Genomic DNA, 19,644 nt, shown 5'->3' with positions numbered 1-19,644 from the left:
GGGTCAAGGCACTGGGCTAAGGGCAGGGACTACACTGTAACTAATGGTCAACTCCAAAATGAGGGATTTATCTTTCACTACTCCACAAATTGCTGTTTGTCAGATACTCCTTAAATCTAAACATTCAGATTAAGACAGACTGGGAAGAAGGATTGGCCATCCACTTCTGAAATCCCTATGTACAAATACTCTCCTAAGCCATTTAAAAAATAATCTTCAGCAAAATTCTGTTTGCAGAGGAAGACTAAAGATGGCTGACTCAAGTGTCATGCGGAGCGCACCATCTCACAACCAGCCTTCAAACAATGTTGGTTTGAGTCCTTGCTTCCACTGCCTTTATTACTTTTTTAACTTTGAGCAAGTCTGTTCAACATTCTGGAAGCCCCTTCTCCATTTGTGGAAGGGGAAAGTAATAATACCTACTTTGAGTTACAATTAGACCACATGGTGGAGAAGAAGGGGCAATGATGGCATAGAGTCAGAGGTGCTGTCTCCAGCTGTGGTCCTCAGTAAGGCACAAGGTCCAATCTTCAAAAAGAGCCTTGTGGCCATCTGGCCTCTGGAGAAAGCCTCTGGGAAGGGAAAAGCTGCCTGGCCCTGAAGATAGTCACCTGGCTCCTGGGGAGGGTGGTCTGGCAGGGGAGAGCCACCTCATGTTTATGAGGAACTTTATCTGAGCTACTTTCCTCCATCTCCTCCTCTAGTACACTTGTAAGTAATGCCTCCAAAGCCCTTTTCTTTGTAACTCACATGTTTTTCTATCTAAGTTTGTTGTCTTTCCTATAGGTAACCTGAACACTGAGTCTTGTTTACGAACCTGAACCTTGAGCCTAGTTCCAGAAACAAAAGGGAAATAAAATTGCCAGCTGAGGAAGTGAAGGTGGATGGAGCCTCAAAGTTCATTCAGCCACTCTCACTGGATTCACCCACACAAACACTGTGCAGTCCAGAGGGCAGAAAATATCATGAAAATAGCGTCTAATTGAGCAAGAAGGCATGCAGCTTCAACTCAAGACCACCAGTAAAGTGTTAAAGTGTGCTCCCCTTCTCCTTCATCTCAACACCTCTGTTCATCATGAAGCAGCCAGAGTGGGAAACCCATAAATAAAAAAGACAATCTCTTTGTGGGGGGAAAAAAATCATCATCAACACTGAACATTGATGCCCTCATTACCCTGTCTTTTCTGGTCCCCACAGGAACTTTCTCATTTCCTTTACCCACTCCCTCGACCCACAAAGTTGTGCAACCCTGTGATTTCATCCCTACCCATTCTCACCTTCTGCTCTCATCCCTTATCCCATTGAATCCTCATACATGTTTTACTAGTTATCCTTCTATTTTTAAAATAAAAAAGAAAACCAATGTAAATGAGCTTTATAAGTAAACCAGTATAAAATAAAAATTTTCTTTTAAAAAAATAGCAGTGGATGGGTAAATTTTATGGAAGCAGACAGCTAAGACTTTCTCTTTCAAAGTGCATAGAAACAAAGATCCTTTTAGCTGTCAAGAATTTAACCATTGTTTCCCAGGGCTCCTTACAATACAAGATAGTTGTTGCTGTTATGTACTGTCAAGTGGGAACCAACCCATAGCTGACACTTCAGCAGGTTTTCAAAGGCAGTAAATTGCACAGAAGGAGATTGCCCATCTTTCTCCCAAGGAACATTTGGTGGCTTTGACTGTGTAACTTTGCACAGGCAGTGCAATGCCTTGCCATTATGCAACCAGTGACACTCAACTCTGTCTTACATATTTTGGACATGTCGCTAGGAGAAGTACAACAACCTACGTTATGCAGATGACACAACCTTGCTTGGTGAAACTGAGGAGGACCTGAAGCGCAAGCTGCAGAAGATCAAGGACTATAGTCTTTAATATGGATTGAAGCTCAACATCAGGAAAACAAAGATTCTCACCACTGGACCAACTGGCAATACGATGATGGATGGAGAAGAGATTGAGATTGTTAACAGTTACAGCTTGCTTGGTTCCAAAATCAACACTTTTGGCACCAGTAGTAAGGAAATCAAAAGTCTAACTGCATTAGGTAAATCTACCTAGATTTACCTAGAGTTCTTTGTTTTTCAGTGCAGCATAGTATTCTCTTGTGTGAATATAACACAGCTTCTCTATCCATTTGTTGATGGGCACTTAGGTTGTTTCCAACTCCTTTTGTGAACAAAGCCACGATAAACATGGGTGTGCTTATATCTGCTTGGATATCAGTTATGGTCTCTTTGGGGTCTATTCCCAGTAGTGGAACTGCTGGGTCAAATGGTATCTCTATTTGCAACTTTCTGAGAAAGCGCCATACCACCTTCCACAGTGGTTGCACCATTTTATACTTCCACCAACAGTGAATAAGGGTTCCACAGTCTTGCCAGCAGTTGTTGCTTGCTGTTCTGTTAATATTTGCTATTCTTACAGGGGTGAGATCCTAATCCACAACATAAACAGTCTTCCAAGTATCCTGAAAAATCTACAACCAGGAGAAAATAAAATAGATGAATGGGACCGTCTAAGAATCAAATCCCTATGTACATGTAAAAACTTCTCCAACAGGGCAAAAAGGGAAGCCACAGACTAGGAAAAAGTATTTGGTAATGACATGTCAGATAAAGGACTTCTATCTAGAATTTATAAAATACTTGAATACCACAACAAGATAAAGGTAAACAATCCAACTGAAAAATGGGCACAGGATATGAACAGACACTTCACCAAAGACATTCAGATGGCCAACAAACACATGAAGAAATGTTCAAAATCCCTAGCTCTAAGAGAGATACAAATCAAAACAACTATGAGATATCATCTCATCCCTGTAAGAATTTTCTCTTAATATCAATAAAATCATTATCCCACGTTGTTAGTTACTGAAGTCTACTCCAGCAATGGAAGAATATGTGATTCAAAGAATATGTTAATCATGGTTTGAGGAAAAACACAGTGACTTCCCTGGTCATGCATGATCCCCATCCCTGGTACCATGTTCACACAGTCACTTGATTTACTCACTGATTTAGTGTCTACATACATTTACAGATACTGACTGGGTCTAATGAATTGTTGTTGTTATGGGCCATTGAGTTGCCTGCCACTCGTAGTGATGCTATGTACAATAGCCCTAAACCCTGCTCTATCCTGTGCCAATCTCATTCTCTGACACATCTACCCTCATTGCTCCAGTCACTGAATCAATCCATCTCATCTACGGTCTTCCTCTCCTGTGCTGTCCCTCTACCCTACTAGGCATGACGTCTCTCTCCAAGGACTGGTCCCTCCTTGCAACATGTTCAAAGTATGTTAGATGAAGCTTCAGAATCCTTGCCTCCCAGGAGCAGCCTGTCTTCACCCTCTCCAGTACAAACTTGCTCATTCTCTTAGCAGTCTATGGTATATTCAATACTCTAATACAAGAGCTCAAAGACATCAATTCTCCTTCTATCATCCATAGTCATTGTCCAACTCCCTGATGCACAGCAAGTGACTGCAAAGACCATGGTCTTTATCAGGTGCACTTTAATCTCCATACTGACAGATAATGTTGCTTTTCAGTACTTTAGAGAGGTCTCTAACTGCAGACTTTCTCATTACAATATTTCCTGGCTACTGGTGCCAAGAGTGTTGATTGTGGAGCCAAGCAAACAAAAGCTGTTAACAATTTCAATCTCTTTACCATCTATCAGAATGTTGCCAATGAGCCCACTGGTGAGAATCTTTATTTTCTTGATATTGAGCCTCGATCCATATGGAAGGCTGCAGTCCCTGACCTTCTGCAGCAAGAGTTTCATGTCCTCCTCAGTTTCAGCAAGCAGGGTTGTGTCATCTGCATAACGCAGATTGTTGATGAATCTTCCACCAATCTTGATGCCACACTTCTCCTTATACAGCCCAGCCCCCCGGATCATCTGTTCTGCGTACAGGTTGAAAAGGTATGGAGATAGGACACATCCCTGGCTTACACCCTTCCCAGTTTTGAACCATGCAGTGTTTCCTTGCTCTGTTCTGACCACTGCCTCCTGGTCCAAGTATAGGTTTTGCATTAGCACGATCAAGTGTTCTGGGAGTCAGTCCCATTCTTCTCAGAGTCAACCACAGTTTGTTGTGATCCACACGGTCAAACATCTTTGCATAATGAATTAAACACAGATACATTCCTCTGGTACTCCAGACTCTCAGCGAAGATCCATCTAACATTAGCTACAATATCCCTAGTATCACAACCCCTTCTAAACCCAGCCTGCACTTCCGGCAGTTTTCTCTTGATGTGCTGTTCCATTTTTGGATAATCTTCAGTATAATCTTGCTTGCATGTGATATCAATGATATTGTTCGATAATTTCCCCTCTCTGTGGGATCCTCTTTCTTTGGAATGGGAACAAATAAAGATCTCTTCCAGTCAGGAGGCCAAGTGGTCCTCCAGATTTCTTGGCACAACTTGGTGAGCACATCTAGGGCAACATCTGTTAGTTGAAAATACATCAATTGGTATACCATCAATTCCTGGGGCCTTATTTTTAGCCAATTCTTTCAAAGCAATTTGAACTTCGTCCTTCATTAGCATAGGCTCTTGCTCATATGTAGTTTCATGAAATAATTCTGTGTCAGCCAGTTCCTTTTGGTAAAGTGACTATATACTCTTTCCATCTTCTTTTAATATTTCCAGGATCACTGAATATTCTGCCCAAAGCATCCTTAAGAACTGCAACTTACTGAGCCTAAGGATTTTATTTTTAAATCATTGTAATTACCTTCTTTCTTCAAATGCTCAATGTAAAGTACACAATGACAAACTTATTTTAAAATATTTTTTAATACTTTAAATGAAAGTTTACGGAGGCATAGGGTTTCCAGTTATTCATTGTTGTACATTTTAAAATAGTTCTGTTTTTTTTTTTTTAAATGAATCTTTTCAGAAGGCAAAAATGAAATGGCTTGGTAGATTTTCATTACATTATGTAATACATGTGACAAAGATAACAAAGATTTCTGTGGTTTTTATGGTTTACTTCAAGGGGTATAATATTCAATCTAAATACACTAGAAATTTACACACACACATAATTTCCTAGGGAGCTCTGGGATAGAGCATACTTCATAGAGAATTGCATTAACCCAAAGGCCCTGATGATCTCTGGCATTTCAAATTCATCAATGGCTCTGAGCGAGTAAGATAGCCCAGTTTCATTTTATCCTCCCAATAAAGGGTCAGCTATGAATCAATTCTGACTTGATGATAATGAAAGACAGATAATAATCCCTTTAGTTATTGTGAGGTAACATGGAACTAACTGTGACCTTATGAACAACAGGCTCAAATCTTGCCCTATATTCACAAACTCGGCTATGGGCAAACCCATTGCTTCAGTGACTGTCAATCCATCTTGCTGAGGGTCTATTTCAATGACCCTCTACCTTTCCAAGGGTACTCTGCTGGCCTAATGTGTAAAGACTTCTGTTGCCAACCCAAAGAAATAGTTCTAGATCCACCCAATGATTCATGGGAGAAAGATGGGAAATCTCCTCTTGTGCAGTTTGCAATTTCTGGAAGCCCACTGCAGGGTGCATTATGAATTAGGTCTGAGTTGATGGAATGTAACAACTACTTTCCCAAGCATGATTTTTCCCCCCAAGAACTGGTAAATCCTGATATGTCCAAAATATGTGAGATGAATTTTCACCATCCTTGCCTCTAAGGAGCATTAGTTACATTTCCTCCAAGACAGATTTGCTTGTTCTTTAAAGAGGCCATATACTTTCCAACTGATATCCAACTTAAATAAGGTAAAATTTTCTAGTAGCCACAAAGAAAAAAATGAAAAGAAATGGACAAAATATATTCAGTATCTTTTATTTACATTGTTAGCCAAAATATTATAACTTCACTATATAATCAATAAAAAATTATTAAATGTTTTACATTCTTTTTTTAACAGGCCATTGAAACTTGTATTTTAAGCTTCTCTCCAGTATTTATCTGGATGTATTTCCTCTTTACAAGCACTTAATTTTATCTAGTTTTGTGGCAGTTTTGAAACAAGTTATTTTCTGTTTCATAGATCCACTTTCACATTACTTATGCTGATGTCTAAGTAACTGGACATTTAAAATAAATAGCTCTTAAAGAAATATGACCCTTAACTTTAGAACTGTCCTATCTTAAGGCTTTTCCTAAGATGTGTGTGTGTGTGTGTGTGTGTGTGTGTGTGTCTGAATTACAGCTTAAAGTTTTTGGGTTTTTTAAATTTTATTTTATTATTTTGTGTGTGTATACCATCAAATCAGATCTGACTGGTACAGGAGGAGATTGCCCCTCCTTTCCCAGCAGAGCATCTGGTGGATTCGAACCATGTTCCTCTGGAATTGCAGTGCAGCTTCTTGCCACTAGGCCACTAGAGCTCCCTTAAAGGTTTGTTGGTGTGTTTTTTTTAATCTATTAATATTTTACTTTCCATTAGAACAATAGTTTACCATTTTTCTTGACAAGCCACCTGGGCATACAGTGTTAAAAGTATATTTACATTAAGAAAATATATTATCATTTGTATGCTGTTTCACTGGTTCCAGGCAATTTTCAAAGCAGCGTTCCCTTGAAAATTAAAAGCAGGTTGGTCATCTTTAGTGTTTATAGTTCTGTTTTTGTTAATTTTAAGCAGCTGAACAACTACTACAGTGAAGGAACTAAGACTGGTATTGGAATATAAAGAGAGATTAAGATATTAAAATATTTGGTATAAAGAGTACTGCTTGAGAAACAGAATACTAAAGTAAAATGTTAGGAATATAGTTAGGACCTAATGTAAGATATAAGAATACTTAAGGAGAGTCGCCAGGTGGCGGGAGCGGCGGCGGCGTTGCTTCTTCATGGATCTCAAGATGACCGGCTAGAACGAGTTCAAGCTGAACCAGGCGCCGGAGGACGGCATCTCCTCGGTGAAGTTCAGCCCCAACATGTCTCAGTTTCTGCTGGTGTCCTCCTGGGACATGTCCGTGCGCCTCTACGATGTGCCGATGTGCCGGCCAACTCCATGCGCAAGTACCAGCACACGGGCGCCGTCCTGGACTGCGCCTTCTACGATCCAACTCATGCCTGGAGTGGGGGCTTAAATCACCAGCTTAAAGTGCACGACTTGAATACTGATCAGGACAATCTCATTGGAACACATGATGCCCCTATCAGACGTGTTGAATACTGTCCAGAAGTGAATGTGATGGTTACTGGAAGTTGGGATCAGTTAAATTGTGGGATCCCAGAACTCCTTGTAATGCTGGAACCTTCTCTCAGCCTGAACAGGTGTACACACTATCAGTGTCTGGAGACAGGCTGACTTGGGGGACGGCTGGCCACCGTGTGCTGGTGTGGGACCTTCGGAACATGGGCTACGTGCAGCAGCGCCTCAAGTACCAGACCCGCTGCATCCGCGCCTTCCCCAACAAGCAGGGTTATGTCCTAAGCTCTTTTGAAGGCCGAGTGGCTGTTGAGTACTTGGACCCGAGCCCTGAGGTGCAGAAGAAGTATGCCTTCAAGTGCCACTGACTAAAGGAGAATAATATTGTGCAGATTTACCCTGTCAACGCCATCTCCTTCCACAACATCCATAATACATTTGCCACAGGTGGTTCTGATGGCTTTGCAAATATCTGGGATCCTTTTAACAAGAAGCGGCTGTGCCAGTTCCACCGCTATCCCACCAGCATCGCCTCCCTTTGCCTTCAGTAATGATGGCACGATCCTGGCAATAGCATCGTCATACATGTATGAATTGGATGACACAGAGCACCCCGAAGGTGGGATCTTTATTCGCCAAGTGACAGATGCAGAAACAAAACCCAAGTCACCATGTATTTGACAAGATTTGATTTACTTAAGTACCATGCTGGATAATGAAAAATAAAGGAAATAAAGTGCAAAGAGGTAATACATAGGACTTTTCAAGTTTAATATCATAAACCAACAAGAAACCAACAAAAAATCCCCAAATCTACTGCCATCAAGTCAATGCTAATCCATAGCAACCCTTTGAGACAGAGTACAACTGCCTAAAGGGTACCCACAGCTATGATTTTTACAGGCTCAACCACCACATCTTTTTCTTGCATAGCAGCTAGTGAGTTTCAAACTTTGAACTTCCAGTTAGCAGCCAAATGCTTAGCCACAGGCCCCCAGGTGAATAACACTCACTGCCCCCTCAATTCAATTCTGACTCACAGGACTCTCCATTGGCTTCAGAGGCTGTAAATCTTGACAGGAGATGGCCCTATTTTCTCCTAGAGAGCCCACTGGTAGATTGAAGGAACACTTGGCTTTCTGGTTAGCAGCACAACTCATCATAAAATACACCACCGGGACGCTAGGCCTTATATAACTTATGGCCATCAAGTTGGAAATGACTCACAGCGGACCCTCCAAATGGTTTCCCATGCTGTAAACTGCACAAAGAGGATTGCCTGTCTCGCACCTGGGAAGCAGCTGGTGGAAGTGAACTGCCAGAAATTGTGGCCTTTGGTTTAGTAGTGTGACACTCTATAAACCTATACCACCAAAGTGCTCTGGGTCGAATACAGTAAGAGAACATATATTTAGCAAAACAGCAGGAATTAAGAGCAGCTATTTAAAAATTCGCCAAATGTAAACAGACTTAGGTCTCAAGTTAGAACTCAAACTGTAAAAAACAGACTCACCCAGGAGCCCACCCTCTTTTCATTTATCTACTTTGAGTTATTTCCGAGATGTTTAAATTAGGAGCTTTGAGGTTAAGCAGTAACAGAAAGGAAGGAACAGAAAATGGTTTAAGAGAAAATTAAAAGAACACTGAGGAGTAATAAAGAAGCCTAAGAACTCTCCAGGGTAGGGACCATTTTTCAGTCCCATATCTAACAGACATGATTTTATTGTTAAGCATCATCAAACCAATTCTGACTCACATAAACTGCAACTCACAGTCAACTTATGTATGTACAGACTGCTCATAGGGTTTCTAAAGATGGGATCATTTCTGAGACACCTCTGGTGTGTATGAACCACCAATCTGTGTGGCTTTTTCCTATTTGTGTCACTCAATAAAAAGAAAGAAAAATAAAAATCTACTGCTCTTGGAATAATTTCTGACTTATGGTGACCCTCTAATGAGTTTCCAAGACTGCAAAATATTACAGGAGGAGATCATTGACCTTTTGTTAGTAGCCCAACACACTGCATGCTATGACACTAGAGTTAGCAACAAAACTGGAGTACAGGGAGGGAGTATCTACTTTATATTAAACAATGCACTAAATATCTGGTCTGCCTTTTCATACGTAATTCTTAAAATGTCACACCATCCATGGTGCATTTTAAAAATTAAAATAGGTGAGAAAAAAACCCCAAACACTAATTAAGTGACTTGTAAAAGGTAATAATCAGTCAAGGGACAATTAGAATTCAAAGTCCAGTATGACTAACACAACTATATACAAAACAAACACTGAACATTCTTCACTATTCCATTCAAATGACAATTAAAAAAATACCCCCAAAAAGGTCTGAGAACTCTAAGATACACAGAAAAGGATGAAAATTAGTTTTATCTCTGAGACTCAAGAGTCTCACTCAACTGAGGAGTCAAGTGTGTGAAAAAACAAAAACTAGTTCTTCTTGGTTCAGTCAAGGTCAACACAGCAAACTGGGCACAGAGTAAATCTGTGAAGTGTGGAGGTACTAAAGTATACATGCTATTGTTAGTAGCCATCTAGTTGAGTACAACCCATAGCAACCCTATGAACAACAGATGTGAACCCTGAACTATCCTGCGTGCGCCATTTTCACAATTTCTGACACACTAGTGTTCAATGCAGCAGTCACTGTGTCAATCCATCTGGTTGAGAGTCTTCCTCTCTTTTGCTGACCCTCCACTTTTCCAACTATGATGTTCCCTTCAAAGGACTAGCATCTCCTAACAACATGTCAGAAGGACATGAGACAAAGATCTATCATCCTTGTCTCCATGAAGCACTCTGGTTGCACTTTTTCTAAGATATACCTGTTTGTTCTCTTGGCTGTCCTTGGAATGTTCAGTATTCTTCTCCAATAGAAACAGCTCAAAGGCATCAATTCTTCTGCATCCTTATTCACCTTCCACCTCTCAGATGTACATATGACTGAAAAGGCCATAGCCTGAATCAGGTGCACCTTAGTCCTCAAAATGTTATCACTGCCCCTCAATAATCTGGAGAGGGTTCCTGATGGCAGACTTTCCCAGTGCAATACATCTTTTGATCTTCTGACATTTGGCACCAAGGGTGTTGACTGTGGATCTATGTAAGATGAAGATGTTGAAAGTAACAATCTTTTCTCCATATTATGATGGGGAGATGCAATCCATATTGAAGGTGTAGTGTTTAACCTTCTGCAGCAAATGTTTCAAGTCCTCCTCACTTTCAGTAAATAAGACTGTGCCATTAGCATAACACAGGCTATTGATGAGTCTTCTCCCATCTTGATGCTATATTCTTTTCCAGAGTCCAGTGTTTTGAATAATTTATTCAGCATACAGAATGAATAGGTATGGAGAGAGGACACATTTTTCTTAATTCGAAACCATGTAGAGTACTCTTGCTCTGTTTGCTCAACAGGCACTAGGTCTAGGTTTCTCACAAACCAAATTAAGTGTTCTGGGAGTCCCACTCTTCTCAATGTCACCCATTAATTTGTTATGATCCACAGTTATGATCACAGACAATAAAGCATAAGTAGACATTCTTCTGGTATTCTTTATTTTCAGCCAGGATTCATCTGACATCAGCAATGATATACCTGGAGGCACAGCCTCTTCAAAACCCTGCTTGAGCTTCTGGCAGTTCCCGGTCTATGTACTGCTCTAGACCTGTTTCTATGACTATTATTCAAATATATGCACCAAAGGCTAATGCCAAAGAGGAGGAAGTTGAATTTTCACCATATCTTGCATTCCAAAATTGATCATTCAATTAAGGTGCATCTGCAATAACTGCTGATTGATATGTAAAAATTGCAAACAAGGAAGAAGGAACAGTAATCAGAAAGTACAGACTTCGTGACAGAAATGAAGCCAGAAATAAAATGACTGAATTCTGTATGTTCAATGATATATTCATCACTTTTAAAAAAAATACAAATGGCGACTTTACATATGGACTTCACCAGACAGACTTCATAGCAAACAGACTGATGACATCTGTTGGAGCTGCTCATGATCAGCAGTTGAAACAAGGCCAGGTATGGACTGTGCAACACATTCATGTGCAAGTTCAAATTGAGGCTGAATAAAATGAAAACAAGCCCATGAGAACCAAAATACAATCTTGAGTCTATCCCACCTGAATTTAAAAATCATCTTAATAATAGGTTTGAACCATTTAACACCAATAATCAAAGAGCTGTGAGATGACATCAAGGTTATTAACCATGGAAAGAGCAAAGGGTTATTATAAAGACAAAGAAAGGAAAAACCAAAATGGATGTTAGAAGAGATTATGAAAATTGCATTACAGCACTGAGAAGTCAAAACAAAGGGATGCTGAAGTAAAAGAACTGAAGATTTCTAAGAGCAGCCTGAGAAAACTAAGCAAATCATTATAATGAAATAAATATGCAGAGACCTGGAATTGGAGAATAAAAAGGGAAGAATTCACTCAGCATTTTTCAAGCTGAAAGAACTGGAAAACAAACACACGCCTTGAGTTGCAATGCTGAGAGATGCTACATATGAAATCTTGAATAATCTAGGAAGCATCAAATGAGGATGGAGAGAATACAGTAACTATACCAAATACAACTGATGGACCTTTAAAGGAAGTGCCAAATGAACAATAGCCAATGGCATGAAGGAAGAAAATGAAACTGCACTGAAGGCACTGGCAAGGCCCCAAGAATCAATGGGATACTAAGTGACGTCTTACAACTAATAAATACAGCCCTGGATATGCTCACCAGTCTATGCCAGGAAATTTGGAGGACAGCTGCCTGGCCGGCTGACTGTAAGAAATCCGTATTTGTTCCCAATCCCAAGAAAGGGGATTTAGCAGAACGTGAAAATTACTGAACAATATCATTAATATCACATGTAAGCAAAATACTGAAGAGCATTTAAAAAAAATGGCTAGATGGCATACAATTAGAATATGAAAAATTACAGCTCAAAATCCTGAATGGAAGACTTGAAGAGTAAGTCCCTTCATGATCTGATGTGGGAGACTGGAATACTTAACCAGGACTATCATCTGCCACCATGTTTGAGTATGTTTTCTGTCTCTGCCAGTCAAAAGATGTATCTTCTATGCAACATGCACACATCCCTTGTTTTCTAGATGGGAGAATGTATGAGTTTTCTGTATTGCCCTAACCTGGTCATTTTTCCTATGTCAGCTAATAATTCTGGTACATTCACCTGTTGAAAATTCAGAGCTCTCTGGTTTAAATGAGTTGAACATAAATGAACTGGAAAGAAAAGGGGCAAGGTTTTTATTTGATGAGTTTCAATGAAATTTTTGGTTGTTATGTGCTATCAATTCGTCTGCAGTACATTAGCTCTGCAACATGCCCTATTCTGATCCATTACCCCAGTCACTGAGTCAATCCATTTCATCTGGGGTTTTCCTCTCCTACACTGTCCCTCCACCTTTCCCAGCATAATGTTCCTCTCCAAGGACTGGTTCCTCCTGGCCACGTGCGCAAAGTATGTGAGACAGAACCTCAAAATGCTAGCCTCAAAATTTTCTCCTCAAAGGAGAAATTTGGTTTCGTCCTCTCCAAGACAGACTTATTTGTTCTCTTGGCAGTCCACGTTATGTTCAACACTCTTCTCTAGCACCAAAACTCAAAGGCATTGAACTTTCTATCATCTGTAGTTATTATCCAGCTCTCTGTAAAATCTGTACAGTCTTTTGTAAAAGTATCATTTTTAAAAACCAACAAGCCCAGAGGAGCCCTCCATGGCTTGGTAAATGATGTATTAGACTACTAAATGAAAGCTTGGTAGTTTGTATCAACCACCCACTCTGTAACAGAAAGATGAGCAATTTCCTCCAATAAATAGATTTAGAGTCCCAGAACGCTAATGGTGGGTTTAGTCTAATACTGTCTTAAAATATTACTTATGACAGCCCAAAAATATTAGCTGTCTTGAGTAAAGTTGACTTCCATGTGGTGGCTCAAAAGTGGTCAAATGACGGCATCATTGTGAGGACACAGTCCAGCAAAAAGTTGTGGAGTTCAAAGTGGGCAAGCAAGGCATCCATGTGATGTATAGTGGTATGGGAGTCCAAAGTGAGATAAACAGCCCAGAGCAAGGTAAAAACCCAAGTGGAAGGTAAGAGCCCTAGTACAGATGACCAAGTAGGATTGATTAGCTGAGAAGTAGTAACGAAAATACCTACACACTGAGTGTTAGACACCAAACAGGGTGAGGGGAGAGCAATGGCAAATAGGCCGTACACAAAGAAATTAACCAAATAAGTTGCTATATTAAGGATAATGGGAACCATGTTTCTCTCAGCAAGAGAATCAAGTTATAAATCTGAAAAAGGAGAAATTAGAACCATGCAGATCCAATCAGGGAAAAAACTGGTGTGAACTCATGGGTTTCTCATGTAAACTTAGATACAGAAACCACTCTTTTAAGAAATACTTGATGTTAGGTCTATAGAAAGTACAACATGACCCTGGAACAATTTCCCGTGCCAGCAAGGAAAAGAAGTACTCAAAGTTATGGCAAAAATGAAAACAAACCACAGAAATAGCTTGAAGAAGCATTCAACAAGCAAATTTAGGACATTATTAGAATAAACTGCAAGTTTGATAAGGAATAGCACTACATAATCACAAAACACATCTCCACAAAATACTTAACTAATTCTAAAGGGGGGGAGTAATTTTATACTGACAATTTCTAGAGGTCATCACATTAATCAAGTGCTCAAACCGCACATTACCAGAAGGCAGAAATTCTATGTCACCTGATGAGTCAGTGAGAAAACAGTCTCATTACTGTTATATTCCTGTCTAAAAATACTTGACCATGAAAAAATAATAGGCAAAGTCAAACACAGAAGTATTTTACAACAAAACTAATCTGTAAGTTTCATGTGTCAAGTTCATAAGAAATCATGAAGAAATGGTTTAAAGGACTCTTAACGGATATTACAGCTAAATTAAAAGCATAACTCTTAACTAGATATTCTTTTGTTACAAAGAAAATTATCAGGGAAACAGTAACCTTGAATAAAATCTTAAGATTGTATAGAAATAAATATGGTGCTGGCTTAGTGCAAAGAATCTGTGCTGCAATCCCCTCCCAGGCGATTAACTGCCTCTGAAAATCCACAGGAGGGTCAGTCATGGTTAAGTTCCTACCTGAGGGTATACAACAACAACACTCACACGTGTTGTTAGGTAATGTCAAGCCTCACAAAGACCCTTTGAAGACAACAGATCAGAATCCTGCCCTAGCTCCAGTCCTACTGCACCATGCGCATGATCTCTCACATGCTCCAGGCTACTGTCAACAGTCACTCTGTCTAGTAGTCTTTCTCTACTTCACCCTCTACTTTCCCCAACATATTCGTCCCCCCCCCCCCCCCCCCAAGACTGGCTTCTCCTGACAACACACCCAAAGTATGTGAGATCAAGACTCACCATTTTGTCTCTAAGGAGCACCCTGGTTGCATTTCCTACAAGACAGACTCACTTATTCTTTCAATAGTCCATGGGAATTTGGCACTCTTCTCCAATACCACAATGCAAAGGCATCAGTTCTTTTTCTGTCATCCTTATTCAATAACCAACTTCTAGATGCATAAGAAGCAAATGAAAATACCATGGCTTGGATAAGGCTTCCCTTTGAAGGGTCGTAGTCAGCAGATTTTCCCAGTACAACATGTCTTTTGATTTTGTGACTGTTATTACTGTGGGTATTGATCCCACGATCAATCCAAGTAAAAGAAAATCCTTAATGTGAATCTTTTTATTATTATTAATTTTAATAGACAATTACAGAGGTTTTGGATTTCCATTGATTCAATGCCGCACTTTTCTCCCTGCCCTCCCCTCCCCACCAGCTCACTAACATGAATTCTTACTTCATCTATCATTATACTGCCTAGTTATTTCCTGTGTTAAGGATCTTGTTTTCTTGATATTGTGATACAATCCCTATTTAAGCCAGAACACTTTGATCTGAAGTGTTTTAAGATTACTTCACTTTCAGCAAGCAAGGTTGTGTCATCTGCATAATGTAGGCTTGTTTATATGACCCTTCAATCAATCTTGCTACTTTCTTCTTCATGTAGTCCAGCTTCTGCAATGATTTGCTCAGCATACTGATTAAATAGCTATGGAGAAAGGACACATCACCAACACAAACCATTCTTAATTGTAAACTATGAAGTGTTCCCTTGTTCTGTTCACACAACAGTTTCTTGGTCTAGGTTAAGGTTTTGAATGAGCATAATTAAGTGATCTGGGATTCCTAGTCTTTTCAACGTTATAGTTTATCTGTTATAATAATACACATAATCAAAATGCCTTTGCATAATCAATAAAACACAGGTAAACAAACATCTTTTTGGTATTTTTCTGCTTTCAGCCAAGATCCATTTGACATCAGCAATTCTATCCTTTGTGCTACGTCTGGCCTCTTCTGTACTCAGCTTTAATTTCCTGGCAGTTCCGTGATGTACCAGTCCAGTAATTTTTTAATACTCTCCATCAAGGTATATTGATTGCTATTAATTGTTATGATATTGTTCAATAATTTCCACATTCTGCTGGGTCATCTTTTTTAGGAATGGTAACAAACATGGATCTTGACAAAAATGAGTTAGTATAATTATGTATTAGAATATACTTGTTTAGAAGAATGAGACATTATGTCGCAACTTGGTCTCAAATTACTTATAGTGGGGAAAATACACGGAAATTTTCTAAACGTTTAAGGTATTCAAAATTACCTACAAAACTAATTTATAGCACCTGAACACTGTTGTTGTTAGTTTTATTATGTGCCATCGAGTCACTTGAGACTCATAGTGACTCTATGTACAACAGCTCTAAACTCTGCTGTCCTATGCCAATAGCACTGTCTCTGACACTCCCATCCCAATTACCCCAGTCACTGAATCAACCCACCTCATAGAGGGCCTTCCCCTCCTGTGCTGTCCCTCCACCCTACCAAGCATGATGTCTCTCTCCAAGTACTGGTCCCTCCTTACAACATGTCCAAAGTATGTTAGACGGAGCCTCAGAATCCTTGCCTCCAAGGAACTGCCTGGTTTAACCCTTTCCAGATAAACAAAACAGAAGTCTTCTGAAATGCATGAGTGTTTCTACCTCTTATTATTTATGAGATTCTTCTTGTTAGGTGCTGTTGAATCGAGTATGACCCATAGCGACTTAATAACCTTTCTATCTATGCTGCACAATTCAGCAACTACTGTTCAGTTCTGAGGTCACACTGGCAACATTTCAAGTGTTTACATGCATGTTGTCACTATCAGGTATTGTGCAGCAAAATAAAGAACATGATTTTAATCTCCGAAAGGTCAAGCAATATGATAAATAACTGAAGGATAAAGTGTGAGATGGATCCAAGTGCTCTAACCATGTTATTAAAGTCTCATGACCCACTGACCCATTTTCTGTAAAATGGTCTAATATAAACCAGGACTGCAAGGCTAATAGGAAACTCTGTTAGCCCAACCCAAAGGGAGCTGCTATGCTAACCCAAAGGCTCTCTAGTTGTTTGAATCCACCAAGGGCTCCTTAGGAGAAAAGGTGAGCAATCTCCTCCCTTCCAATTTATGGCCTCTGAAACTCCAATGAAGGAAAACAATGTATACAAATGAATGTACAGAGCACTATATAAATAAAAGAAACAAAGAAACATGATAGTTCTGACTTGATAGCAATGATTTGAGTTTGCAAGGCTACTAATAAAGATCAAATAATACAAGATCTTTAAAATGGCACCTAGAAGATATATGATAAACATAAAATCTTATTTCTAAATGTGAGTAGATAATTTTGTTAATCTTTTGATTTTTCCTTTTTAAAAAATTGGGTTGCCCTTATTCACTGCTGGTGGGAGTGTAAAACGGTGCAACCACTATGGAAAGCTGTATGGCGCTTTCTCAAAACGTTGCAAATAGAAATACCATTAGACCCAGCAATTCCACTACTGGGAATATACCCCAAAGAAACCATAACCACCACCCAAGCAGATATATGCACACTCATGTTTACCGCAACTTTGTTCACAATAGTAAGGAGTTGGAAACAACCTAAGTACCCATCAACAAACATAGATAGAGAAGCTGTGGTAGAGTCACACAATGGAATACAACACTGAATTGAAAAACAAGGAACTCATGCAATATTATTCAAAATGGGTGACCCTGGAGGACACTAAAGGACAAGTACTGCATAGTGCCACTGTTGTAAAATGGGACTGACCTCGGGATTGGGGGGAGATTGAGAAAGATGGGATAAATTATGCATACTGTATTGAAACATATGAGGGAGAGAACTGTTTAAAAGGGATATGTGATTAGGTATTATTGTCATGACAGGAGTCCAGAAAGAAGGCTGCATAATGGAATGGACTTGGGGGGGGAGGGATTGTATAAGAAGGAAAGAATTTTTCTCTTACTTTACAAAGGGAAGAGTGAATGGGGGCAGGGAAGCAGGGAGAAAAGTGCAACAATGAATGAACGGAAATCCAAAGTCTCAGTAAATTTTCATTAAAGTTAATAATAAAAAGCCTGGAGACAGGGTTGAGATAAAAGCAAAAAAACTGGTTTTCATACAATTGTTCATATACATTTTGCTTCTTTTATTTCATTTGTTTTATATAATTTGTGTTTCACTTATGTACTTTTTAGACAGTTGTTTCTAAACAGTGTTTTATATAATTACTACTGATCTAGGACTTACATCACCCTGTCTGATCAAGTCCCCATTGCTCCTTTCCTATCTGTTAAATCATACAATTTTGTCGATCTTTTATCTTCAGTATTTTTGGATCTAACTAAGCAATTACAGGATTATCAATTTTAAAAAAGCATACTGTCCTTGCTCCAAAGGTCAATGCTGATAAATCCAATGAAAAATGGTTAGTTTTTAATCTTTGACTTTCATCAACACTCGATCTTACTGACCATTCTCTCTTATAAATACTCTTGTGTTTTCCCAACACCACACTTGTTTGACTTCTTCACAGTGTTCTTTGGGAAAACTACATTTCTCTGGCAAACTTTATGTTAGAAAGCTTTGAAATTCCACCCTAGAATTCCCCTTCCCCTCAAGTTAAAATACGTGGAAATTTTACCAATGTTTTGGTTACCCAAATGTTGTTAATAGCTTAAGTTGCATCAAGTCGATACAACTCAAAGCGACCCTAAGAACCACAAATGTGAACCTGTTCTATCCTGTGCCATCTTCACAGTCTCTATACACCTGATGCCATTACTGCAGTCAACTGTGTCAAACCACCTGTTTATGGATCTCTCTTTCGCCATCCCTCCACCTTCCTAATTATGATGCTGCTTTCTAAGGAATAACTTCTCCTAGCAATGTGTCTAAAGTATGTGAGACAAAGCATCTCTGCCTCCAAAGAGTACTCTAGCTGCACCTTCTTCAACACATATCTGATTGTTCTTCTGGCAGTCTATGGGATATTCAGGACTCTCCTTCAACACCACAGTTAAAAGGTTATCAATTCTTTTGTCATCCTTATTCACTGTCCAGCTCTCAGGAGCATAACAAGTGAATGAAAAGACCATGGCCTATGCCCAAATAGATGACTTCAATATTCCATTTTCAGACCATACCTTTCCTCTGATCTTTGGAATTCTAAATCCAATTTTCTAGAAAAATTCCCACTTGAAAGTTCCAAAGGCACCTCAAATCTAATGATGTTAAAACCAAAAACATCTTAGCTCTAATTCTGCACCACCAGCAAATCAGCTGTATCTAGGAGCCCTCTGTTATTTCTCTTTCTCACCTTTAATTAATCAATTTATGACTTATTGTTATATGCTGTCAAGTTGAAAAAGACTCATATCAACCCTATGCACAAGAGCTCTGAACCCTGCTTCCATCCTGAGCCAATCTCACTGTCTCTGACACACCTACCTTCACTACCTGTTATTGTGTCAATCCATCTCATCCAGGGTCTTCCTCTCCTACGCTGTCCCTTGATCCTTCCAAGCATGATAACCTTCTCATAAGACTAGTCCCTCCTAGGTACATGATCAAAGTATGTGAGACAGAGTCACAAAATCCCTGACTCCAAGGAGCAGCTTGGTTCCACCCTCTCCAGGACATACCTGTTAGTTATCTGAGCAGTTCATGGTATCTCTAGCACAACTCAAAAGCATCAATCCTTCTGTCATCCTTGGTCAATGTCCAGCTCTCAGATGCATAGCAAGTAACTGCGAAGTCCATGGCCTGGATCCTGCACCTTAAGTCTCTAGCTAACATCCTTGCTCTCCAGCACTCTGAGGAGGTCTTTGACAGTAGATTGTCCCTAATGCAATCCATCTCTTGATTTCCTGACTGCTGGTGCCAAGACTGTTGTTCGTGGAACTGAGCAAATGGAAATTATTAACAATCTCAATTTCTTCTCCAT

The 19,644-nt window shown here is 39.6% G+C and overlaps 1 pseudogene; it reads left to right on the top strand.

The window, feature by feature from the left end:
- The first annotated feature begins 6,880 nt into the window (after nucleotides 1–6,880).
- Nucleotides 6,881–7,854, top strand: LOC102854280 (annotated as a pseudogene).
- The last annotated feature ends 11,790 nt before the right edge of the window (nucleotides 7,855–19,644 follow it).

This window comes from Elephantulus edwardii, unplaced genomic scaffold (genome assembly GCF_000299155.1).
Source record: "Elephantulus edwardii isolate Elephantulus edwardi_28Jun2011 unplaced genomic scaffold, EleEdw1.0 scaffold00065, whole genome shotgun sequence".
Lineage (NCBI taxonomy): Eukaryota > Metazoa > Chordata > Mammalia > Macroscelidea > Macroscelididae > Elephantulus > Elephantulus edwardii.
Note: the sequence above shows the minus strand (reverse complement) of the source record. Positions and strands in the feature narration are given on the sequence as shown.